Source organism: Gossypium arboreum, chromosome 10 (genome assembly GCF_025698485.1).
Source record: "Gossypium arboreum isolate Shixiya-1 chromosome 10, ASM2569848v2, whole genome shotgun sequence".
In the NCBI taxonomy this organism is placed as follows: domain Eukaryota; kingdom Viridiplantae; phylum Streptophyta; class Magnoliopsida; order Malvales; family Malvaceae; genus Gossypium; species Gossypium arboreum.
The window spans coordinates 110,638,042-110,665,921 of record NC_069079.1 but is presented as its reverse complement, the minus strand read 5'-3'; the positions used below and the strand labels follow the sequence as shown (position 1 = coordinate 110,665,921).

The following is a 27,880-nucleotide window of genomic DNA, read 5'->3' as shown; positions in this document are numbered from 1 at the left end:
TCTTCGGACCGTTTGATTTAAATTTTGGGATTTGGATTTTTGTTTTGACACTTTATTTGCGAGTTAAAAAAATATGGTTTTTACTAAAATAAAGTTTTTTTGAAAATACGAACGAGATTTTCAAATATAACATTTTCTATGACTTCCACTGTAAATTATATTTTAGTAAATAAATTAATGAAATAACACTTTCGATAATTGTTATAAACGAATATGAGTTATAAAACTTGAATGATTTAACGAAATGACTCAGTTTTCAAAACCCTTCTTTGTGACATCTCCGGATTCGACCATAACATCTAGGCTGAATTTGAGGTGTTACATTTAGTGGTATCAGAGTCAGGTTGCAAAACTCGAGTTGTGAAATTTTGGGTTCCAAAATTGTGTTTAAAAAAGAACTATTTTTTTTAAATAATTAAGATCATTTTGGGTAAGTATGTGGTACACCGAGTCTCCGGCGCCAATCCTATAAGTATTTTTCTGAAAACACTGTAGTTAGCATTTTTTTGAAAACTATACTAAGCTAGTTAGAGACTAAAATCTTTGAAACAATTCTGAACTTCTAATAATTTACGCATAAAATATCTACAAATTAATACTGGAACTGATAGATAAAATTTTATAATGTAGATAAAATTTGAAATATACGATGAACACTCGTGGAACTAGCGATCGTGGTATTTGTGGGCGCGGTAGAGGCCGTAGGGGGCTCGAGCTGAATCCTCCTCTTTGGGTAGTATGCCAAATTTAGACACGAGTGAGACACCCGTTTCGCATGCTATTGAGACTGGGTTTCAAAGCCGCTTGGCTGGGGACCTCAAGCCATGTTTAGGGTGTTGGAGAGGGTCGTTAGACCCTATTTTAAATCTGAGGGTTGTGGGTCGGTAACGGAACGACTTCGGTCCAATGGAGCTGAGCTGTTTAGGAGTGTCACTAAAGTCACCCCTACTGTGACCAAGTATTGGTTGGAGGCCACCGAGAGAATTATGAATGACATCGACTGTACTCCTGAGCAAATATTAAAGGGTGTACTATCTTTGCTTCTCGATGAGGCATATCAGTGGTGGTTGTTGGTTGAGGAGGGTACTCAGCTAGATCGTCTGAACTGGGATTATTTATAGACTGCTTTCCAGGGAAAGTATGTGGGGGCGAGCTATATTGATGCTCGTAGGCGTGAGTTCATGAATCTCACGCAATGTGATAGATCTATTGCCGAGTATGAGGCTGAGTTTCGGAGGTTGAGCCACTATGCTTGAGGCATGGTAGCGTCTAAGTATGAGAAATGTGTTCGTTTTGAGGATGGCTTGAGGGATAGTCTGAGGGTATTGATTGTGCCACAGAGGGAGCAAGAGTTCGTAGTTCTGATAGATAATGTGAAGATCACTGAAGAGGTTAAGAGTACGGAGTGCAAAAATAGGGATCGTGAGAGAGGTAAGAATAAGAGGCATTCAGAGCCTTCTAGTTCTGTTCAGAGGCTCAAGAAATGAGCCTGACTTGATGGGCTGGTTAGAGTGGGGGTTCCTGTTGGTCCCTGATAAACCGTAATTCATACATATTTTTATCCCATGCTTAGCACATTTTATGGATGATTTTTCCTTAAAATTGGTGAATTCGATGCTCCTAATGTCTTAATTTCATGTTTTATACTTAGGTGAGCATAGGAGAGTGAAAAGAACGAGAAACGAGCCCAAAATGGAGAAAATGGGCCAACGTACAAAATCAACACGGCCTGGAACTCCTCACACGGGTAGACCACACGGCCGTGTCAATTTGGCAGAATCGAAGCACGACTCACACGAGTGGACCACACGCTCGTGCCTATTTAATAGGCTTGACCACGGCCTTAAGCAATCGCACACGGGCGTGTCCTTGCCGAGCCCAAATTTAGTCCAATTCAGAAAAGACCAATTTTGAGGGTTCTTAGGCATTCCAAAGCCTATAAATACAACGTAGAGGAGGAGGAAAAAAAAGACACACAGGGAAGAAGGTAGGGAACTGCTCAATGAAAGCCGATTGATCCATCTCAAAAGCCGGATTCATCATCAAGATTGAAGATCTCCCCTCAATTTCCCTTCAGGAGTTTTGGGTTTTTCTTTATGTTTTGTATTCATTATTCTTCTGATATGTTTACCTTTTTAGTTATGAACTAAAACCCCTAAATACCTAAGGGGAATGAAACCTAAGACAGATCTTGTTATTATTATCTGAATTGTATGATAAATATTTGACTTGTTGTTAATTATGTGTTCTTAATTCTTGTTTTGATATTCTAGGATATTGACTCAAGTTAAGCTCTTATTCAGAGGAGGAATAGACCCTGCCTAAGAGTACATTTGTCATAATTAAGCGGAGTTAGTTGCGCGCCTAGTGATAGGGTGACAAGATCTGCCGGATTAGGGTGAAACCTAATAAGGGGATCCATAGATCGAGTTAATGCAACCCTACGAAGTTAATTAGAAAGAGATTTCAATTATTCAACCTAGTGTTAGACATTGTTAGTCTCGAGAGGGATAATAATATAACTTAGGGATTTCTACGGACCAAGTCAAATGAATAAATCGCCCGATTTAGAGTCAAATAATAAGTGAAGTCTAAGTGGATTTTTCCTTAGGTATTGTCTTAATTCAATCATTTTTCCAAAAGTAATTCCCCAATTCTATTTTCTGTGAATTCTTAGTTTAGTTAATTAGTTAGTTAAAACAAACCTCATTATTCTTAGGCTAGATAATAAAAAAGACAGTCATTACTAGTACTCTTAGTTCCTTTGGGTTCGACAATCCGGTCTTGCTAAAACTATACTACTGTTCGATAGGTACACTTGCCTTCATCGTGATAATAGTTAGTTTCAAAAACGATTCATTGTAAATATTTAAAACCTGTCACGAATATCACGCATCAAGTTTTTGGCACTGTTGCCAGGGAACTAAGATATTAGGAACACTCGATTTTTATTACTTTAGCCATTTTACTTTTATTGCAATTTAAATTTTTATTTTCTTTTCTAATTCTTCATTTATTTTCTTCTGGCAAGTTTTTTATAGTTTATGACTAAAAGAAATCCGTTAAGACCACTACTTTTTGACAGTGAGATCGACCGCACAATTCGCAGAAACCAAAGAGAAATAAGGTGAAGCTTAAGATACACAGAGAACGAGCAAGAGGAAGATATTCAAACCCCAACTGAGGAGATGGCTGAAAACCAAGAAAATTCGCTACCTCCTACAATTACTGCTAATCAAAATCCTGCTCCGCGCACTATGTATGATTATGCTAAACCTAATTTAACAGGAACTGAGTCAAGTATAGTTAGACCTTGATCGCGTGATTCGTAACAAGTAATAAATATTTATAATGAAAATCAAACCTAGACTAACTATTATCACGACGAAAAGGCAAGCGCACCTACCGAAAAATAGTATAGTAACGGCAAAACCAGGATTTCGTAACCAAGGGAACCAAAAGTACTAGTAATAACTATCTTTTTATTATCTAGCCTAAGAATAAAAGGGTTTGTTTTAATTAACTAATTGTTTAAACTAATTAACTGATTTAATTAAAGCAAAGATAAAATTTGGAAAAAGACTTGAAGAAAAGCAATTAATAAAGACGACACCCAAGGAGGAATCCACCTAGATTTCACTTGTTATCTCACTCTAAATTGGACGATTTATTCACTTGACTTGATCCGTGAGACTCCCTAACCTATGTTATTATCCCTTTCGAGACTAATAACGTCTAACCCTCAGTTGAGTTAATCGAAATTTATTTCTTAATTAAAACCCCTAGGGAAGCAGTAAATCACTCTATGGACTCCCATATTAGGTTTCACCCTAATCTGGTAAAATCTCGTAGCCCTATTTCTAGGCGTTCGATCAACTCCGCTTAATTATGCCAAATGTACTATTAGGCAGGGTCTATTCCTCCTCTGCATAAGCACATCAAATCATGAATTAATACCCAAAATATTAACTCAAGCATTAAGAACACATAATTAAGAGCAAATCAAGTATTTATCATACAGTTCAGATAATAATAGCAAGATCCATCATAGGTTTTATCCCCCTTAGGTATCTAAGGGGTTTAGTTCATAATAAAATAAGAGTACATCTCAAGAGTATGAAAATAACAAAACATAAAGAAAACTCTAAAACCCCTGAAGGAATTCTGAGAGAGATCTTCAGTCTTGGAGTAGCTCCAGCTTTTGAGATGGATCGTCTGGCTTTCTTCAAGTAATTCCTGGCGTGTGGTTCTGTATTCCAGAAAAGTTATGGAAAGAGCGGCCTCCTTCTAGGTCACACTTAGGGTGTTTATATAGGCTTTGGATTGGCTTTCTTCCTCCCTAAGTACCCTTTTCCGTGTAGAATACAACTCTTTGAAAAAGGGACATGCCCGTGTGCCACCACCGTGTGATGTGATTACCAGGCCATATTCGATCTGTTGAATTGCACACGGCCGTATGATCTCAATGGCCAGTCTATGTGAATCGTGAAAACCTTGGTCGACACCCCCGAAGGACACGAACATGTGAGATGCTCGTGTGGCAAGGCTTAGGCCGTGTCATTTTCTCGATTTGGTCTGTTTTGTCCCTTTTTAGCTCGTTTTTGGCTCATTTCAACTCTTGGTGCTCTCCTGAGTACAAAACATGAAATAACCGAATTAAGAGCACCAAAATCCACAAATCTAGTAATAAACATCCATAAATATGCTAAGTATTTTGGGTATAGATATGTATAATTTGGCATTTATCAAATACCCCCACACTTAAGCATTTGCTTGTCCTCAAGAAAAATTCTCATTTACTGCTAGAATTCATTCTTCTCAATCACATAATCATTACTAATAATGTTACAAGTTATTCCACAGAAAATCATACAGTGAGAATTCAACTATAGGGGTATGAAAAGCCTCAAACAATCTAAATCAAATACTTTGACAACAAAATTATAGGTAATCTCCTTCGTTCAAGTAATTAACTTTAGTCCTAAATATACAAGAGATGACATCCTCACTAAAGATTCACTCAAATCACTCAAAGTGTTTAATGTTCAAGATTAGGACTCGATTGTCTAACATGAAAAGTTATTACCATAGGCTTGCATGAAAATCAAAACTCTGCCACTTGTAAATGATATGATACACTAATCAAAAGGTCCTTGCATGGTTGTAACAGGGTTTAGGTTACAGGTATGGATACAAGCTGAAGAGATAAAGGTTAAAATCGAGATAATTTCAATATATTATCCCACTATCAAAAACTTAATTACTAAACCACAAACAAATATCTAGAACTATTTTACATGAGTTCATGACAACTTTAGCTTGCTGAGAATTACAATATAATACTGAATGTTTTTTTTAAGAACAAATCAAGTTGATACAATATAGAAATCATACTTCATGATTCAGTAACAAAAAATGGTGAACATAGCGAGGTAACAATATAAAATTCAATCTCGATAAAAAGGTTCAAATTCAGTAGGAAGATTTCAACAATAATGGGTTAATGGGTTAATGATGAGGGTTAATCAATGAAAAAGGGTTAGTAGGCTCAAGGGGTTTCACTAAGGGTTTAATTATGTGGGAAGGCTTTTTATGGAGTAAATGGGTTAAATCCTAAGTGCCTTTATCATCTCAGTATATCAAATCATATGTGTGATCTCAATATGTATAATCGAAGCAAATTCTAGAATAACAGTTAAAAGTTGACACACTTAAACCATAAAAGAAGTGAGCAAGAAAGAAAGCTATATGATCAAAAGGCTTAAAAATCTCACCAAAAATTTGGGTTTTTGATGTCATGCCTGTGTACTTAAGATAATACCTCAATTTAGGAAAATAATCTAAAAATTTTAGTTCTCAAAATATCAACTTATCATGCTCGATTCTCTAATGTGCTATAATCAAATAATCATGCATAATTCCTATGGTCTAATTCACAACATATCAACAATAATTATAGATCAATCAGAATTCATTCTATCAATATTATGAGAAAATCACTTAAGCACAAGACCAAATTCAGGGATTTGAGAATAATACAAAAAGTTAGGTTTCATGTTCACCCCCCACACTTAAGATGTACATTGCCCTCAATGTACAAAGATATATTATTCAAAATAAAGAAAATCATAAGAGGAAAGGAGGTGAAACTCCCTGTTATATGGATGTGGAGCTTGATTCTGAGGATGGAGTGTTCGGGGAAAGTGGTGGCTGCCATTGTTCTTGGCTAGATGAAGAAATTGGGTCGTTGAACATGGCACTCGTGAGGTATTGTTTCCCTTTTGTTTCCTCATTCCATAAAATATTCCTAGCAGCTTTGCTTGGAAGTCTGTAGAATCATAAAGAGTTTATTAAGAGTTGGTGTGGAAGAGAGCGTAGTGAAATTACTTGTTAGAAATACCAGAAAATGGAAAAAGAAAAAAAATAAAATTTACTAATATAGATTTGTCTTGGAAAATAAAATAATAAAATTGAAATGAAAATAAAAATCAAAAGAAAAATAAAAATAAAATAAAATAAAAATAAGACTAAATAAAAAAAATAGGAGGATTCAATGATCCTTGTCGGTGGGGCTCTCAAGTGGTGGTGCTGGAGTGACGATGTGAAAGTGCTGACATAGCTGCTGCATCATGGCCTGCATGTCGTCCATCTGTCTATCACGTCGCCGATCTCGCTCGTGGATCACCTCGAACTGTGTAGTCCAATACTGCTCGAAATGGACGAGTCAGTCGGAAAGGTGTGCCAATAAAGCAGCCGCATGAGCTGCTCGTTCCCTAGATGGCGCGGTAGAAGGCTCCTCATGCTGTGGGGGAACATCATTAGGGATGTTCTCAAGATCCTCCTCGTCAATGGCATGCGAGAGACGGTACTGAGGAGGATCGGTCTCACGTCGACGCTTGATTATCCTCATGTGTAACATAGTCGTGATGCCCTGTGGGGACATCTGACCTATCAGGGTAAGCGCTGATGATTGGGTCGCGGTGTTGAGGAGGCTGAAGTATCTGGCAAGGCGCGTCACGTAGGGGCCGATGGAGATCACTCTCTTTCTATGCTGCTCGGTCTGATGGCGAATGTCGAAAGCAATGAAGTAGGCTAAGTCAGTCACGTGTGCATTCGCCATGCACCATAAATAGTAGGCATCATGGGTGTCGACGACGCCGGTGCTTTCTCTCCTCCCGGTCAAGGTGTGTGCCAATATGGCATAGAGATATCGTAGGGAAGGGGGAAGAGCTGAAGCCTTCGAGCGGCTGGGGTCGTAGGTAGAAGAGAGTGGTGCCAAATCCTTCCAGCACAAGGAGGGGGAGATGTAGATATTGAGTGGTAGTGCATTCATGTCCTCCTCCATAAACTCATCGGTGTAAAGTCCCAGAGCAACTCTAAACTCTAGGACACTCATCGAATGAACTAGACCACTTAATCGAAAGTGAATGGTGCCTGGGTCATCATTGTTCGTCATCACCACCTGTAAATGAAAAGTAGAGCATAATTCTAAAGTTAGCTCTAAATAAGTGGGCTCGGTAATAGTAAAGAACCGTTTCCATAGGTCTGTGGATAGGAGGGCACGGATGGCATCAGCGAGCTGGACTTGCTCTACGGTAGCCCAGTCGATGCAGCGACCTGTGGTGATGGGTCGTGCGCGTAGTATTTGAAATAGCTCATCCTGTGAAGCTTATGAAAAGTCAAGGAACGGGTGCCGAACTTCGGTTGTAGCACCCACCGAGGAAGAACCCAGTCTCCTACGTCTCTTTAAGGATAGGACCGCAGCCTTCTTTCCTCTTGATGACGACATCATATACTTGAAAATATTTGAGCAGTGATAGAATCCACGATACATCAATAGTTAAGCAAGAGGCCTAAAACTAGTATATGCGATTTAGTGGCTTAAATAATCCAAATATAGAAAAATTTAAAGTAAATTCCTAACTTGTCTAAAGCAAAATAGTACAATATCTATGTAAAGCATGTAGAATACTAATGTAGCAATACAAATTGGAAAAATAAAGTTGAGAAAGTGAACCAAAGGCTATTGTATGGCGGTGCACGGGCGTGTTGATGTCGAGCACGGGCATGTGACGCGGGGTATAGCCGTGTGGAGGAAAAATAGAGGGTATAGAGAGGGGAAAGTGGGGATTAATGCAAGGGGAATGGATTTCAGGGTGGTTTGAGGGTTAGGAAAGTGAGAATCGTGGGAATGGTGGCCGGAATAAGGATTAGGGAGTGGGGAGGAGGAGTTTTCGGCTAGGGTTTTGAAAGGGGAAAGAAGATGAACAATGGTTTGTTTATATAGGGGAGGGTCACACGGCTTAGGGCCATGCCCGTGTGCTTTGAGTGTGAGCCCGTGTTTTTTGAATTTTTCAATTGAGGTCGTGCCCAGTTACTGTCCAATGCCCATGTGTCTTGGGCGTGTGTGGCACACAGCTATGTCGCATGGCCGTGCCTAGCTTTGTTCGCTTCTCCCACGCCCGTGTATTATGGTAGCACGCCCGTGTATTGTTGTACACGGCTAAATGGCACGGGCGTGTCACACGCCCGTGTCGAAGAAATAAAATTGAGCCTTGTCCCTGGTACACCCGTGGGTTTTCATTCCCACGCCCATGTGTTCCTATCAAGTTCACCCACGGCCATGTCGCACGGCCATGGGGATTTATCGTACCCCGTGTTTTGGGGAATCATGTCCTGCTTCAACAGGGCCGTATCGCACGGCCGTGTCTCTTCCCTTGTTTGGCCACGACTTTAGGCACGCCCGTGTGCTTGGCCGTGTGTGCTGAAAAACTTTGCAATTCAAAGAATAAGTTAATTGATTCGAAGTGTGAGAAAATAAAAATAAGGAAATCAAAATATGTTAGTGCTCGGGTAACCTCCCGAGAAGCGCTTATTGATAGTTTAAGCTTGACTTACCTCTCAGTTGAATGATTATGGTGGTTCGAGGAGTTCATACTCCTTATTCTTGTTGTCGATTTTAAATTAAGGTTTTAAACGGGTGTTGTTTACTTTAAAAGTGCCGAACTTAGGATGACTCACCTCCACCGTACCGAATGGGAAAATACTAAGTACCGTAAAAGGGAGTTCCTCATTTGCTGTGGTAGTGACAATGTGAGGATCAACGGCATCTAGTAAGACTGTATCACTGACCTGAAGTTGATTAGGAGAGGTATCAGGCTTGTTTTTGCATGGTTTCAGTTTATCATGTGTTCTCGATTTGTGTTCTCGCCATCCGTCTAGCTCCTCTATCCATAGTCTTCGTTCTTCATGGACGTCTTTGTTCTCTTCATGATAGTAGCGGACTGTCTCTGTTGTCTTTATTCAAGGAAGTTCCTGCAAGGACGATTGAATATTAGTTTTATCATCGACAGTTTTTTATAGCATTATCTTGAGTCTTAGAGGTTTTGACTGAGTCATGTGCTTGGAGTGTTACTGCGTCGTCACCTGCACGAAGTGTTAGCTCTCCTGTGCCTACATTGATAATGGTTCTGGCAGTTGCTAAAAATGGTCATCCTAAAATTAGAGGTACCTCGTTATCCTCATCCACATCTAAGACAACAAATTTTACTAGGTAAATAAATTTATCAATTTTAACGAGAACATCTTCAATAATACCCTTAGGAAATCTAACTATTTTGTCAGCCAATTGTATGCTCATCCTAGTCCATTTGGGTTTACCGAGACCTAGTCATTTAAACATTTTATATGGCATAACATTTATACTTGCCCCTAGATCAGCTAGGGCATTATTCACAGATAGACTACCAATTAAGCAAGGAATTGTAAAACTACCTGGATCTTTCAATTTGTTAGGTAGCTCATTCTTTAGAATAGCTGAGCAGACTGCATTGAGTTCCACATGTGATGTAGCGTCTAATTTCCTTTTATTGCTCAGAAGTTCCTTTAAGAATTTTGCTGAGTTGGGCATCTACGAAAGAACTTCAATAAAGGGTAAGTTAATATGTAATTTCTTTAAGAGTTTGACAAACTTACCGAAGTGTTCTTCTGTTCTATCTTTCGTCATCACTTTAGGATATGTCACACGAGGTTCATGAGTTGTACTTACCTGTTTGGGATCATTATTGTTTACCTCTTCTCATCCTTTGTTCATCGCATTATCTTGCTGTATTTCTAGCTCAGGTGCAATGAATCCTTCCTTATTTTGAGTGCTAATTGCATTGAGGTGTTCCCTAGGATTAGGTTCAGTATTACTTGGTAGGCTACCTTGTGGTCGTTTGGAGATTAGTTTGGACAGCTGGCCTGTCTGAGTTTCGAGTCCTTGGATCGATGCTTGTTGATTCTTAAGTACTGTCTCGGTATTTTGGAAACAGGTTTCTGACACCGAGATGAATTTAGAAAGCATCTCTTCAAGGTTTGGTTTTTTCTCCTGTTGATAAGGTGGCTGTTAAAAACCCTAAGGATTTTGTGGCTTTTGATTCCCTTGACCTATCCAGGAAAAATTGGGGTGGTTCCTCCAACCTGCATTATAAGTATTACTGTATGGGTTATTTTGAGATCTAAAGTTATTATTACCCATGTAGTTGACTTGTTCCTCTTCGATTGTGGGATTGAAGGATTGATATTCTATATGCACACCTCCTCCGCTTGAGTCACACCTCATTACTGGATGTACCTGCATAGAACCAAGAAAAATATCAATCTTTTTATTGAAAAGTTCTACTTGATTAGAGAGCACGGTGACTGAATAGATGTTATAGACGCCAGCTGTTTTCGTTGGCTTTGTCCTCATAACTTGCCACTGATAGTTGTTCAGTGACATCTCCTCTATGAATTCATAGGCATCTTCCGGTGTTTTATTGTTGATGGTTCCGCCAGCAGCTGCGTCAATCATTTATCTTGTCGAGGGATTCACACCATTGTAGAACGTTTGAACTTGCACCCAAAGCGGTAACCCATGGTGAGGGCACCTTCTCAGTAAGTCCTTGTATCTCTCTCATGCATCGTAAAGTGTTTCTAAATCCATCTGCACAAAAAAAGATATCATTACGCAATTTAACCATTTTAGCCGACGAAAAATATTTTAGTAAAAACTTCTCGGTCATATGTTCCCAATTAGTGATAGACCCTCGTGGTAACGAGTTCAACCACTGTTTAGCTTTGTTTCTCAGTGAAAAGGGAAATAACCAAAGACGAATGGCATCATCAGAAACGCCATTGATTTTGAATGTATCGCAAAATTCAAGAAAATTAGCCAAGTGCGTGTTAGGATCCTCATCCTGCAAACCATCAAACTGAGCAAATTGCTGTATCATCTGAATTGTGTTAGGTTTTAGTTCGAAATTATTCGCAGCAATAGCAGGTCTAACTATACTAGACTCAGTTCCTGTTAAAGAAGGTTTAGCATAGTCATACATAGTACGTGGAGCAAGATTTTGATTAGCTGCAATTGCAGGAGGCAGCTGATCGCCTGGGTTTTCAGCCATCTCGTCGGTTGGGGTTTGAGTATCGTTTTCTCGCTCGTTCTCCATGTAGCGTAAACTACGCCTTATTTCTCTTTGATTTTTGTAAATTGTAGGACTGATTTCTTCGTCAATGAGTAATGGTCCTAACGGGTTTCTTCTAGTCATAAACTATAAAAACCTGCCAAGAGAGAGAAAAAAGTAAATTAATAAATAATAAAATAAAATAAAATTGCAAGAAAAATAAATGACTAAAGTAATAAAAATTTAGTGTTCCTAATATTTCAGTTCCCCAGCAACGGCGCCAAAAACTTGATCCCGTGATTTGTAACAAGTAATAAATATTTATAATGAAGATCAAACCTAGACTAACTATTATCACGATGAAAAGGCAAGTGCACCTATCGAACAATAGTATAGTAACGGCAAGACAAGGATATCATACCCAAGGGAACCAAAAGTACTAGTAAAAACTATCTTTTTATTATCTAGCCTAAGAATAAAAGGGTTTGTTTTAATTAACTAATTGTTTAAACTAATTAACTGATTTAATTAAAGCAAAGAGAAAATTTGGAAAAGGACTTGAAGAAAAGCACTTTATAAAGACGTCACCTAAGGAGGAATCCACCTAGATTTCACTTGTTATGTGACTCTGAACCGGATGATTTATTCATTTGACTTGATCCGTGAGACTCCCTAACCTATGTTATTATCCCTTTCGAGACTAATAATGTCTAACCCTCAGTTGAATTAATCAAAATTTATTTCTTAATTAAAACCCCTAGGGAAGCAGTAAATCACTCTATGGACTCCCATATCAGGTTTCACCCTAATCTGGCAAAATCTCGTAACCTTATTTCTAGGCGTTCAATCAACTCCACTTAATTATACCAAATCTACTCTTAGGCAGGGTCTATTCCTCCTCTGCATAAGCACATCAAATCATGAATTAATACCCGGAATATTAACTCAAGCATTAAGAACACATAATTAATAACAAATCAAGTATTTATCATACAGTTCAGATAATAATAACAAGATCCATCATAGGTTTTATCCCCCTTAGGTATCTAAGGGGTTTAGTTCATAATAAAATAAGAGTACATCTCAAAAGTATGAAAATAACAAAACATAAAGAAAACTCTAAAACCCCTGAAAGAATTCTAAGAGAGATCTTCAGTCTTGGAGTAGCTCCGGCTTTTGAGATGGATCGTCTGGCTTTCTTCAAGTAATTCCTGGCGCGTGGTTCTGTATTCTAGAAAAGTTCTGGAAAGAGCGGCCTCCTTCTAGGTCATACTTAGGGTGTTTATATAGGCTTTGGATTGGCTTTCTTCCTCCCTAAGTACCCTTTTCCGTGTAGAATACAACTCTTTGAAAAAGGGACACGCCCGTGTGCCACGGTCGTGTGACGTGATTACCAGGCCGTGTTCGATCCGTTGAATTGCACACAGCCGTGTGGCCTTAATGGCCAGGCCGTGTGAATCGTGAAAACCTTGGTCGACACCTCTGAAGGACACGGGCGTGTGAGATGCCCGTATAGCAAGGCTTAGGCCGTGTCATCTTCTCGATTTGGTCCGTTTTATCCTTTTTTAGCTCGTTTTTGGCTCCTTTCGACTTTTGGTGCTCTCCTGAGTACAAAACATGAAATAACCAGATTAAGAGTACCAAAATCCACAAATCTAGTAATAAACATCCATAAATATCTAAGTATTTGGGGTATAGATATGTATAATTTGGCATTTATCAGACCTGCTATTGCTGCAAACAATTTTGAACTGAAACCTAACCCAATTCAAATGGTACAACAGTTTGTTCAGTTTGATGGTTTGCAGGACGAGAATCCCAACGCTTACTTGGTAAATTTCCTAAAATTTTACAATACAATTAAAATCAATGGCATTTCTGATGATGCCATACGTCTTCAGTTGTTTCCCTTTTCGTTAAGGAATAAGGCTAAACAATGGTTAAACTCGTTACCACGAGGGTCAATCACTACTTGGGAACAAGTGACTGAAAAATTTTTATTAAAATATTTTCCACTGGCTAAAACAGCCAAATTACATAATGATATCTCTTCTTTTGTGCAGATGGATTTAGAAACACTCTATGATGCATGGGAGAGATACAAGGACCTTTTGAGAAGGTGCCCTCACAATGGGTTACCGCTTTGGCTACAGGTTCAAACGTTCCATAATGGTCTAAATCCTTTTACTCGACAGATGGTTGATGCAGCCGCTGGAGGAACTATCAATAATAAGACACCTGAGGCGGCCTACGAATTTATTGAGGAGATGTCATTGAATAACTATCAGTGCCAAGTTATGAGAACAAAGCCGACAAAAGCAGCCGGTGTTTTCAACCTCGACGCGGTTACTATACTATCTAACCAAGTAGAACTCTTAAATAAAAAGATTGATGGTTTGTATGATTCTACTCAGGTACATCTAGTGATGAGCTGTGCTTCAAATGGAGGAGGAGCATGCACAAAGTATCAACCCTTCAACCCTAACATCGAGGAGGAACAAGTCCAATATATGGGTAACAATAACTCTAGATCCCAAAATAACCCATATAGTAACACTTATAATGTAGGTTGGAGGAACCATCCCAATTTCTCATGGGGCGGTCAAGGAAATTAAAGGCCATAGTATCCTCCGGGCTTTCAACAACCACCTTACCAGCAAAAAAAAAAGTCGAACCTTGAGGAGATGCTAACCAAATTCATCTCGGTGTCAGAAACTCATTTTCAGAATACTGAGACAGCACTCAAAAATCAACAAGCATCGATCCAAGGGCTCAAAACTCAGATTGGACAGCTTGCCAAATTGATTTCTGACCGACCACAAGGTAGCTTGCCAAGCAATACAGAATCTAACCCAAGGGAGCAACTCAACGCGATTACTAGTCAAGATGAGGAAGGGTTAGTCACACTTGAACCAGAACCAAGGCTAGAAACTGAGATAAGAAAAAGTAAAGGTGAGGTAGACCAAAATGAGCAGAAATCGGTAAGTAAAGAATACAAACCTCGTGTGTCATACCCTAATGCGACAAGGAAAGACCGTTCAGATGAACAATTCGGTAAATTTCTTAAACTCTTAAAAAATTACATATTAACTTATCATTTATTGAAGCTCTATCGCAGATGCCAAACGCAATGAAATTTTTAAAGGAGCTTTTAACAAATAAGCGGAAGTTGGACGAGGCTTCACATGTGAAGCTAAACGCAGTTTGCTCAGCTATTCTACAACATAAACTACCCAACAAATTGAAAGATCCAGGGAGTTTTACAATTCCTTGCTTAATTGGTAGTTGAGATGTTAATAATGCATTAGCTAATTTAGGGGCCCGTATTAACGTCATGCTTTAAAAAATGTTTAAACAATTAGGTCTTGAGAAACCCAAACAGACTAGGATGAGCATTCAATTAGCAGATAAAACTATAAGATTTCCTAGGGGTATTATTGAAGATGTGCTAGTTAAAATCAATAAATTTATATTTCCCATTGACTTCATTGTTCTAGACATAGAGGAGGATAGCAACACCCCTTTGATTTTAGGAAGGCCCTTTTTAGCAACTGCTAAAATGACTATTGATGTTGGCACAGGTGAGCTCACACTTCGTGTGGGAGACGAAATAATCACCCTTCAAGCTTGCAATTTCGGCAACACGTCAAAAATTGAAGGTGATTGTCTAAACCATTCTATTACAACTGACAATATGGTGCAACCTACTTTGCAGGAAATGAGTTTGAAGGAAGTACATGAGCCATTTTCAAGCAATAGTAGAGGACCTATTCATGAAGAACGAAGTCTACAAATCGAGGAGCTAGATGAATGGCAGACACATAAACTGAGAACATACGATAAACCAAAACTACGCCAGAACAAGCTCAATACCTTTCCAAATCAACTTAAAGTTGGAAATAAACTTTTATTAGATGCCGCAGATCCTCACATTATCACTGCCAAGCCGAATGAAGAAATCCCTCTTACGGTACTTAGCATTTTCCTTTTTGGTATAGTCAAGGTAAATCATCCCAAGTTTGGCACTTTTAAGGTAAACAATACCCGCCTAAAACATTATTTTGATGAGATTCATAGCAGGAATGAGGAAAATAAACTCCTCGAACCACCATGACCATTCAATGGAAAGGCAAGTTGAGCTTAGACTATAAATAAGTGCTTCTCGAGAGGCAACCCGAGCACTAACTGTATTAACTTCTTTAAATTTTAGTACCTAACTTACTAACGGAGCTCTTGAATACAGGTTTACCACACAGACACGGCCAAACACACGGGCGTGCTTAGGACCTTGTGGAAACAGGGCAAAGATTTTCCCAAGCACGGGCTATGATAAATCGCCACGGCCGTGCGACATGGCCGTGGGCGAACCTGCCAAAACAACATGGGCGTGCGGCACGTCTGTGCCTTGAAACTGTGGCCGAACCTATCAAATTAACACGGACGTGCGACACGCCCGTGCCAAGCAACCGTGGGCGAACCTGCCAAAACAATACGGGCATGGACCTTCATACATGGGTGTGAGAGAAGTGAACAAAGACAGACACAACTGTACGCACCAACATGCCCAGGGTACATGGGCGTGGGGAAATTGTCAGACGCGCTCAAATTCAAAATTCGCGAATCACGCGGGTGAAAATTAGGGAACACGGGTGTGTCCCCTGGCTGTGTGTCGTAAAATCTATAAATACCCTTTACTATTCATCATCTCCCTCACCCAAAATCCCTAACCCTAGCCGCTGCAAGTCCACACCGCCTCCCTAACATGCCCGTGCGCCACTTCCAACCCCATTTTTGACGCTCATTCTCCTCTTTCTAGTGTTTGTTTACTATTTTCTCTTTTATTTTACTGATTTCTAATGCTATTTATCATAGTAATCTGCACTTTTCATGTTGTTTTCATCTTTCTATCACTCAAACTTCGTATCTAGAGTAGTTATCATCCTTTTCATGTTGAAGTTCTTACACATTTCATGATTTCTATGCTTCATTTGACTATTTTACGTGCACATTCATAGTTAAATAGATAAATGTATATTTTTAAGTTTTGTTTCGGTAATTTTTTTTTATTTTCTTAGTCAGTATATTAGGCTACATTCATTCATAGTTATTGTTTCTATGGGTTTCATGCTATTAACCCCACACAAATTTATTCTTTAGATATCTCCATTACTTATTCTCATAGGGTTATTTGGCACATTTAATTTGGCTATTATAGTATAGGTTAATATGTAAGCCCCATGGAAAGTATTCACATTCCACTTCAATTTCCATTACAGGTACACCATGTCATCTTCACGAGGAAAGAAAGTCGTCGTCCCTGCTTTGAAGAAAATGAAGGGAGCGTTATCTTCCTCGGGTCCTACCACAAAAATTCGTCACCCTTTCCTGTAGTTCCCCATTGGATCCCAAGAAGAAATTTTCCAGAGTCTACGGGCCCGACCCTTGGAAGTGGGCCGTTGTATAAACTAGGCCGCTCTAGAACAAGTCCAACTGGCGGATGCAATTCGGGCCCTCTTCACCACTAACCCTTGAGGGCTTTTCTTTGAGATTGTTGAGCGGACATATCTCGAACTCACGATGGAACTTTGCTCAACGTTCCATCTTCATACCGTGATGGCCCGCTTTGATGACCCGGGGACAATCCAATTTTGCCTCGGCGGTCTAGTCCTCCAGTTGAACTTCCTAGAGTTCAGAACCGTACTGGGCCTTTACACTGAGGAGTTTATGGAGAAGAATGAACTCCATGCTCTCAATTGTCACATCCATCACTCTTATTCACAGTGTTGGAATGCCCTCGCCCCCGGCGCTGCCTCCTACAATTCTAGCCGCTCTAAGGCATCGGCTTTCCCTCCATCTCTGAGGTACTTACACGCCATTTTGGCTCACGCGTTAACCGAAAGGAGAGAGAGCACTGGAGTCTTCAACACTCACGACGCCTACTTTCTATGGTGTATGCCGCACAGGCATTTCATAGACCTTGCTTATTTCATTGCCCTTGCCATTCAACATCAGACAGAGCAGCATAGGGAAGGAGTTATCTCCATTGGGCCCTATGTGACGTGATTGGCTCGGCACTTCAGGCTCCTCAATACAGTAGCCCAATCATCCTCCCTTACTCTCATGGGCCAGATGTCCCCACAGGGTATCTCGAGCATGCTAAGTATGAGGATGATCGAGAAATGACGTGGCACCTTCCCTCTTCAGTACCATCTTACCCAATCTACCAAGGAAGAAGCCCCCGAGGACATTACTGATGATGTCCCTCTATGTCACGAGGACCAACCATCTCAGCCACCACCACCCTCTCGTCCAGTTCATGCGACGGCTTCATACACTAACATCTCTGAGCACCAAATTTGTCAGCACTTCCACATCTCATTGCCACCCCACCTCGCAAACCATCTAGCGATGAAGATGTTTAAAAGCTTTTGTTTATTAGTTTATGTTTTTAATTTTATTCCACTTTAGGACTACTTTTTTATTTTTCTTTAAGCTTATTTTATATTAGGTTTTATAATTTTTATTTAACAATTTTGAATTTCGGCTATTTCCTATCGAGTAATTATTCTTCCTTATATATTTTCTAAAAGAGTTCCTGATTCTATCACAGTTATAAAGAGCTCTAAAGCTCACTATTACTCAGGGACTTGAAACTCCACTGGGAAGGTTCTCCACGATTGTTATGTCCTGGTCGACCACGACCATAACCAACTTCAGATATAATATTCTTTTGGCACAGGACTTATGGACTAAGAACCTCTACCATCGCCGGAGTATCCTCCTCCACCCTCACGCCAATTTTTCTCCAAAACTCCAGTTCAAGGAAATTCATTCATCACTCAGGAAGTTTCACTTCTCCCCCTATCTTATTTTTATATTCTTTTCTATATATCTATCTTTGTACATTGAGGGTAATGTACATTTTAAGTGTGGGGGGTATTCATTTCACTATCAAAAAAATTCCTGAATGATTGCCTTGTTCTCTTGAAAAGCTCTCATATCATGTTTAGGATAAATTTTGATTGATTTATGATTTTTATTGATATATCTTAAATTAAAACATAGGCATTCATGCATTAATTATTTAAACTTTTAGAAACTAGAGAATTAAGCATGATAAGTTGATTTTTAAGAATTTAAAATTTCAAGTTGTTTCCCCAAGTTTAGGTATTCTCTTGAATTGAAATCTACAAGTTTAAACATATAAAAGCCATAATTTTTGTGAGATCTTGAGCCTTTAGAGCATCTATTATTTCTTTCATACTCACTTTTATTATGAATGCGTCAGTATTGAATTGTTATTCTAGAAGTTGCTTGATTATGCATGTCAAGACCACACCATTTAATTTGCTATGTCAAAATGATAAAAGGCACTTAGGTTTAACCCACTCACTCCATAAAAGCCTACCTTCACAATACCCTTAGTGAACCCTTTTGAGCCTAACAACCCATTCATTGATTTACCCTCGATATTAACCCATGACTCATTATTGTTGAAATCCCCTAAATTAATTTAATCCTTATTTTTGTCGAGATTTTAGTTGGAATAATTGCTTAGCTATGTTTTATTTTATTTTATTTTTGTAATTTGACTTGTTCTTAAAATATATATATATATACATGTATACATATTAGTAGTAGTTATCTTTTGAGGTAAAGAAGTTAAATTCCATATTCTGAGAAAAAAGCTCTGTTGTACGCAATTGATGACTAATCATTTTTCTAGTTAGGCAATTTTTCAATTCAATCTCGATTATAACCCTTCCTTTCAGCTTGTGACCACACCCTTTAACCAAAGCCACGTTACAACCCTCTAAAAACCTTTTGATTGATGTCTCATCTTAATTTATAGTGGTGAAGATTTAATTTTCATGCAAGCCTATGGTAATGACTCTTCATTATTGACTATTAAGTGCTTCATTTTATTGTCCTTAAACACCTCGAGTGATTTGAGTGAATCTTTAGTAAGGATGTGAAACTCTGTGATATTTTGAATCAAAGGTAATTACTTAAATGAGGGGAGACACCTATGTTTTCATGATAAAATGCTCAACTTGGAATGTTTGAAACTTTGATGTTCTTTTAGTTGAATTTTTAATATATGATTAGCTATGATTATTTTGAGATATTATTGATAGAAATTATAAGTTGAGAAGAATTTATTTTGATTATGAGTTTAAGATTTTGCTTGAGGACAAGCAAATGCTTAAGTGTGGGGGTATTTGATAAACCATAATTCATACATATTTTTATCCCATGCTTAGCACATTTTATGGATGATTTTTCCTTAAAATTGGTGAATTCGATGCTCTTAATGCTTTAATTTCATGTTTTATACTTAGGTGAGCATAGGAGAGTGAAAAGAATGAGAAACGAGCCAAAAACAGAGAAAATAGACCAACGTACGAAATCAACACGGCTTGGACCTCCTCACACAGGCAGACCATACGACCGTGTCAATTTGGCAGAATCAAAACACGACTCACACGGGTGGACCATACGCCCGTGCCTATTTAACAGGCTTGACCACGACCTTAAGCAATCGCACACGGGCATGTCCCTGCCGAGCCCAAGTTTAGTCCAATTTGGAAAAGGCCAATTTTGAGGGTTCTTAGGCATTCCAAAGCTTATAAATACACCCTAGAGGAGGAGGAAAAAAAAAAGACACACAGGGAAGGAGGCAAGGAACTACTCAAGGAAAGCCGATTAATCCATCTTAGAAGCCGGATTCATCACCAAGACTGAAGATCTCTCCTCAATTTCCCTTTAGGAGTTTTGGGTTTTTCTTTATGTTTTGTATTAATTATTCTTCTGAGATGTTTTCCTTTTTAGTTATGAACTAAAACCCCTAAATACCTAAGGGGAATGAAACCTAAGACAAATCTTGTTATTATTATCTTAATTGTATGATAAATATTTGACTTGTTCTTAATTATGTGTTCTTAATTCTTGTTTTGATATTCCAGGATATGGGCTCAAGTTAAGCTCTTATTCAGAGGAGGAATAGACCCTGTCTAAGAGTACATTTTTCATAATCAAGCAGAGTTTGTTGCGCGCCTAGAGATAGGGTGACAAGTTTTTGTCAGATTAGGGTGAAACCTAATAAGGGGATCCATAGATCGAGTTAATGCAACCCTAGGGAGTTAATTAGAAATAGATTTCAATTATTCAACCTAGTGTTAGACGTCTCGAGAGGGATAATAATATAACTTAAGGATTTCTACGAATCAAGTCAAATGAATAAATCGTTCGATTCAGAGTCAAATAACAAGTGAAGTCTAGGTGGATTTTTCCTTAGGTATTGTCTTAATTCAATCGTTTTTCCAAAAGTAATTCCCCAATTCTATTTTCTATGAATTCTTAGTTTAGTTAATTAGTTAGTTAAAACAAACCCCATTATTCTTAGGCTAGATAATAAAAAGAAAGTCATTACTAATACTTTTAGTTCCTTTGGGTTCAACAATCCGTTCTTGCTAAAACTATACTACTGTTCGATAGGTACACTTGCCTTCATCGTGATAATAGTTAGTTTTAAAAATGATTTTTTATAAATATTTAAAACCTGTCACGAATATGACGCATCACTCCTAATAGGATTCAGTCATGTAGTGATTGTGGTAGGCACATTTGGGCGAGTGTTGGAGGAGGTTAGGCGCTTGTCTGAGGTGTAGGTCTTTGGATCATCGGATTAGAGAGTGTCCACAGTGAGTTGATCAAATGCAAGCTTCAGGAAAGGGTTCTATACAGCCTCAGAGGGCAATTCAGCAGCCATCTAGAGGCCACGGACTGGTTAGGGATGGTAATGGTATGGGCTGAGGACAGAGAGCACCAGGCAGAGGTGCTAGTCAGACTGAGGCGAGGCAGCCTGCATTGGTTTATACTGCTAGACACTGAGAGGATAGAGACGCTCCTGATGTTATCACAGTTACATTCGTTATTTTTGATGTTTTATATACTGCTCTGATAAACGTAAGTTCTACACATTCCTATGTAGCTAGTACTATTTTCGAAAACTTAGGGATTTCTGTGGAGTGTACTTCTAGTGAGATTACTGTACTGAATCCGTTGGGGCAGTCTGTTTGGGTTAATAGAATTTATAGGAATGTCATATTAGAAGTGCAAGGGGCTGTATTTCTGGCAAATTTGATTGATCTACCGTTTGGGGAGTTCGACTTAATTCTGGGTATGGACTAGTTAGTTGAGCACCGAGTTAGGATTGCACAACTAATAGGGTTATTCTGAGGACCGAGGATGATAAAGAAGTGGTTGTGATCGGAGAGCGTCAAGATTATCTGTCTAATGTGATCTCCGCTCTTGTGGCTGAGAAATTGTTTCGGAAAGAGTGTGAGGCATATATGACTTTTGTCAATGTTTCAGTTTTTGGAAACTCTTCTATCGAGGATATCAGAATAGTGAGGGACTTTTCGGATGTCTTTCCTGAGGAGTTACTAGGTTTACCTCAGAATCGGGAAGTTGAGTTCGACATTGAGCTTCTACCTGGTTCAACTCCGGTGTCCATCACTCCCTATCGAATGGCACTGAAAGAGCTTACAGAGCTTAAGGATCAACTTCAAGAGCTTCTGGATTGTGGTTTTATCTGTCCTAATATATCTCCGTGGAGGGCACCAGTTCTGTTTGTAAAGAAAAAAGATGGCACCATGAGGATGTCCATCTACTACTGGCAGTTGAATAAATTGACCGTGAAGAATAAGTATCCACTTCTAAGGATCGACGATTTGTTTGATTAGTTCCAAGCGGCTTGAGTGTTTTCGAAAATTGTAAAGTATGTAAAAGCATTATGCAAAAAGCGTAATAGTGATATGTATGCATAATATATTTGTAAAGTATGTAAAAGCATTATGCAAAAAGGATATTAGTGACATGTCATTAAGGGATCTTAGTGCTCTCTCTGATTATAAGCACGTTAGTGCTCTTTGATTATAAGCACATTATTGTTCTCTGATTATTAGCACATTTATGCTCTCTATATAGCACTTTAGTGCTCTCTGTTTAATAGTGCATAATAATGCACCTCTGTATCAGTTCCGTATATTCTAAGTGTTCTATTAAGTCTACTGGGCCTCTGCTAAAAAGGTAAACAATTTTTGTTACAAGGTAAAGGATTATCTTTTATTAATGTTTGAAATATTGAATTAAAAATAAATTGTGAAAGAAATAGTAAGAAAATCATGAAAATTTACATTAAATGGTGAAATATGATATATATATATATATATATATATATATATATAAAGTAGTAATTTTATAAGTTGATTTGAAGACTTAAGGTCTAAATTATGGAATGAAAGGATAATGAATAAATACAAATGATAAGCTAGGTAAATATGTGCATCAAGGAACTATAGAATTATAGAAATAATGAAGTTCATGATTAAAAGAAAACAAGGAAATTTCAAGGACGAAATTTATTTTAAGGGGGAGAGAAATGTAATACCCCGAAAGTTGCTATAGTAAGAAAGTGTAATGTTATTCTTGGTATAGTAAAATAAGGAAATAAAGTGACAAGGGAGAAATTTTGAGTTATGTCAACCAAATCTATTTGGGAATTATATTTCGATATATTAATTCAAGAAATGACTAAATCGCAAAAATGAGAAAAGTTTTGTGGCCCAAGAGTAAATACTTAAAATTTAAAAGGTTAAAGTGTAAATACGAAAAAGTTGAAGGATAAATAGTGCAAATATTTTAAGGGTGGAAGGATCTACAAACTAAGAAAAATGGATGAATTAGGACCAAATTGAATAAGTGGAAAAAAGTATGAGGGGTTAAATCACAATTTTACTAAAATGAGTGATGAGTCAGTGGAGGAATTTTGAAGGATCATAAAGGCCAAAAAGGTCATTTTGCAAGGAAGATAATTTTGAAGAGTAATAATGATGTTGATGATATTTTAGATTAAATAAATAAATAAATAAATAATAGTTTATTAATATTTTGATTTAACATTTACTTATATTTATAATTTTTTTATTTAGCATATAAGGAAAGAAAGATGAAGAATTCTCTTTATCTTTCCATGCTACTAACGTGAGAAGAAGAAAGAAAGAAAGAAATTTTCTTTTTTTTTTTACAATTTGGTTCTTTCACAAAAAAATTACTATTTTCAGTTAGAAATCAAAAGGATTTCCATAGCCACCGAATCTGACAAGTAAGCTCGTAAATATTATTATTTTAAATTTAAGAGTCAAATATGGATTTAAAAAAAAGGAAAAAAAGTTTTTGAATTGATATTTTATGTTTTATAATCATTTATTAAGTCAAGTAGTTTTAGAATATGAGGTATCAAGACCTCGTTTCTATAAACCGAGCCATAATTATTTTTATAAATATTTTAAATAATTTATCGTGTTTCAATATTTCAGTGTTCTTTGTATGTTTCTAGTAAGTGTGGTTATTTTTTTGGTTAGTGAATCATTGGTTAATGGGATTCGTTTTGTGCTTAGGAGAAGATCAAGGGGCTAAGTGCTTCCAATTGGTGCTTTAGTTGTGCGAAACCACCGTTGCTCATTCGAAGGTAAAGGCTTTGGTGGATTAAAGGATTGTCTATTTCAATGTAGTTCGGTTTAGTATCGATTTAAGTGACTAATTCAGTAATTTATTGGTCAATTTTAGGTGCTGTGTGGCTCGGGAGTGTTTTTGCATCGAAACCATATCAGGTGTGTTCCCAAAACTTAGAAAATCGGGTTTCGACGAAAGCCGAAAAAGTAATCTGTTAACGTCACGCGAGCATGTGGCCAGTTGTGGGGTTGGCCGTGTGCGAGACATAGCTGTGTGTCTAATGAAGGTGCGGCACGGCCGTGTGATGGTGTGAGTGTGGCTGTGTGGGCCACACGGGCTAGGCCATATTAGGCGTGTAGGTTTTGGGCCAGACCGTGTGGGCCATATGGGAAATGCCAATTTGAGCGTGTGGGCCCACATGCCCATGTGGGCCCATATTTTTGAAATTTTTCCTTGGGTCACACTGGTCGTTCCGATTGATTGTGGGCCTACCGTAGGGTCGGTAAGGGCTAACCAAACCCTAGATTATGTGATATGATATTCTGATAGTTTGCGCTGAGTAGGACATCTTTATGCATGTCTGATTATTCTATTATATATATAGTATTTGTATGCGAGCATGTTAAGCATGATATTTTTGTATCTGTATTCTGGCAGCTTGACTGCATATTATCTGTTATGTGTCGTATCGACACTATATGATGTGTAGGGATGGGTGGGTGTTTTTAACCCCACATGGTATGATGCGATGGAAGGAGTTGGTGTGTGTAGAGGATGAAGGTAGAATTCTGTATATCTGTTCTGCATATTTGTTTCTGTTACCTGTATTTGTAAAGGACTTAGGTCCAAATCAGAATTTGACTGTGTATGTGATTCCTGTATGAATAGTGTTACACACTGAGTTTATGAAAACTTACATCTGTTTGTCTGTTCTATTCAGGTAATCCACGGGCTTAGGTGGATAGGTGTGACAGAGCCTCACGGTGACCACAAGTTCGTAAACTGTTTAAGATTATGGTTTTTATTTCAAATTAAGGATTATTACTGAGAGTTTGTAATAATTAGACTCTCTGAACCGTTTGGTTTAAATTTTAGGATTTGGATTTTTGTTTTAATACTTTATTTGCGACGGTTAGTTAAAAAAGCATGGTTTTTACTGAAACAAAGGTTTTCCAAAAATACGAACGAGATTTTCAAATATAACGTTTTCTATGACTTTTGCTGTAAATTATGTTTTGGTAAATAAATTAATGAAGTAACTCTTTCGATTGTTGTTATAAACGAATATGAGTTATAAAACTTGAATGATTTAATGAAACGACTCAGTTTTCAAAACACTTCTTTGTGACATCTCCGGATTCGACCATAACGTCTAGGCCGAGTTTGGGGTGTTACATTTTGTCTACTGTTTGCATCGATTTTCTTGTGATGGAACTCACATTGAGCTTCATAGCTCACTCCCCTTTTTATTTTCATCTTTACAAAAAACTTACCAGGTTAGGATATGGACTCGGCGTACAGAGGGCTTGGCTCAGATTGGCCGTTCTACCATAAGAATATTTTAAAATTACTGTTTGATATTTTTATTATTCAGAGACTATATTGTTTTGTTTTGAACCGTGGCATGAGACATAGGTGGGTTTTAATTAGCATGCATGTCTTTTATTGTTTTTTTAAATTTTGAATTATGGATTATAATCAAATATAAATGAAATGTAGATTTTATTAAAATTAAGTTAAAAATCACTTTTCCTAGTAAGATTATAAATAAATTTTGTCTAATAAATAAATTAGAAATTAACTAAAATTTCAATTATAATCATCTTTACAAGAAAGATGTTAAACTAATTGTTTTTTAACTCATGGATTTTTCTAAAATAGACTAAGTTTTCTTCTAAAATAAAAAAATATTTAAAATGATTGTTGTATAAACCCCGGTCGCTACTAGGCCATTTCGATGATCGATATAATCTCTCAGATCCAGGCCTAACGTTTAGGTTGGGTTGGGAAGGTTATAAAAAAATATAAATTTAAAAATATTGAAATACTAATTGTACATAACATATGATTTAATTTATCTATATAATCCTTATTTTAAATTTTTTTGTAAATATATACAATTAAATTAAAGTAAGAATAATATTACCAAATCCCTAAAAATAATAATATTACTAAAAGTAGCAATTTTATATGTTTGGTTGAATAAATTTAAAAATTTTAAATTTTTAAAATGTTAGTATTCTAAAATCTATCAATTCAAAATGCTATCATTTGTAATTGCTTTATTGGGATAAATAACTAATTTGTAATTGCTTTGTTTGGATAAATAACTAATTTAAGACAAATCATATTATTGAAATTTTACAAATTAAAAAGCAATTGGAAAGAAGAATAATTATATTAAAATAAATAATATAAAATATATTCAATATGAATTGATTATATTTGTAAAATTTTATAAATAGTTTATGTAACGCCCCAAATTTCTATGGTTTCGGCTTTTGTGCTTGTTGGTCGTGAAAATATTGGAACTTTTGCTTGGTGTTATTTTTGGCTTAAAAAAAAATTTGGTTTAAGTGATTAAGTGCTTTAGGGTGTGTTTGGGAGGTCCCAAATTCAAGTTTTAACTTGGGCTAAATTTTGGTTTTTATTTGAGTAAGCCTGACTCTAGGTCAGTGGGCTTTTAAGGAATTGATGGTAAAAACCTAACAGAATGGGCTTGCTAGTGTAGTGGTTAAGATGTGTGTTGGTGTGTTGGAGGTCTGGAGTTCGATTCCCTGTAGTAGCGTTGGGATTATTTTTGCTGTAAGTTTTGGCTAAGAGATGGGCTTTATCAGAAATCTGAGTTGGGGTTTAGGGAAAATTAGGGTTTATTCCCTTCTTTTTAACAAAAGTTTTTCTCTGCTATTTCTTTTTCCTAATTTCCCCTTGCTGCCGAAATTCCCTTTCTCTTTTTCCTCATTCCCTTCGTTTTTCTTCTTTTTTTGATAAGCTTAGGCGTATTGCTAGCGGTTCTATCGTTTCGGTAAGTATCGCTTTAATTAAGTTTCGTGATTTCCTTTAGAGATTGTTTAAGAGGCATTTTGGTTGCTGTTTAGGGAATATCCAAGGTTCTGTAGATCAGTAATCGAGTTTTAAACAGCAAGGAAACATCGTTCTGCATTGAAGGTAAGTAGATCTCTCTTTCGGGATTTGACAGCACTTAAGGATGTCGATTTAAGTGATTGATTTTGGGCTCGGTATTGTCAATGTTAGGCTTTGAAGTGCTTGTGGTTGGATTAGCAGCGAAAACGAACCAGGTGTGTACTCCAATTATGCGCAAAACGAGTTTCAGCGAAAGTCGAAAAGTGGCCTGCCGACGCTACACAGGCATATGGTCTGCTTGTGTGGTAGCCTACATCGCGAGATACGGGCGTGTCACTGATGAGCCAGGCCATGCGAGTGCCACCCGGGAGTGACGGACACGGGTGTGTGATGGCTTGTAGGTCGTATACGAGGCACAGGCTTAAGCAAATGGGCCATGTGGGCCACACGAGCGTGTGGGCCCACACGGGTGAATCACACGGTCTTGTGAGAATCTGGGCTAGGCCGTGTGATCCACACTGGCAAGGCCAACTTGGGCTGTGTGACCCACACGGGTAGGGCATACGGGCGTGTGAGCCCAATTTTGCTGATTGGTTCTGTAAGGTTGTAACGCCCCAATTTTCGGGAATCCTATGAATGTTGGCATAGGTTTAATTATGTTAGTGGGCCTCTAAAAAGCCCAAGCTTAAGATAGAACCCGGTAATTTTAGTTAATTTTTGTTCCATAAGAAAAAGGGAGTGAAATTATGAAATAGGACTTATGTGAAAATGTTTGAAAATGCTATAGGTTAAATTGAAGTGACCAAATAAATAGGAGTGCAAAATAGGAGGATTTGCATGACAAACCTCCC

At 37.7% G+C, this 27,880-nt stretch overlaps 1 long non-coding RNA gene and 2 other non-coding genes across 3 annotated transcripts in view; 2 read left to right on the top strand and 1 right to left on the bottom strand.

Annotated features, from left to right (window-relative positions):
* LOC128282525 (uncharacterized) overlaps positions 1-27,880 on the top strand; it is a 66,586-nt gene that overhangs the window by 36,267 nt on the left and 2,439 nt on the right. The window lies entirely within an intron of this gene.
* Positions 10,893-10,997, top strand: LOC128282770 (small nucleolar RNA R71). Its single transcript, XR_008273124.1, has one exon. It is a non-coding gene; the product is annotated as a small nucleolar RNA R71 (small nucleolar RNA).
* LOC128283183 (small nucleolar RNA R71) lies at positions 13,458-13,563 on the bottom strand. Its single transcript, XR_008273525.1, has one exon. It is a non-coding gene; the product is annotated as a small nucleolar RNA R71 (small nucleolar RNA).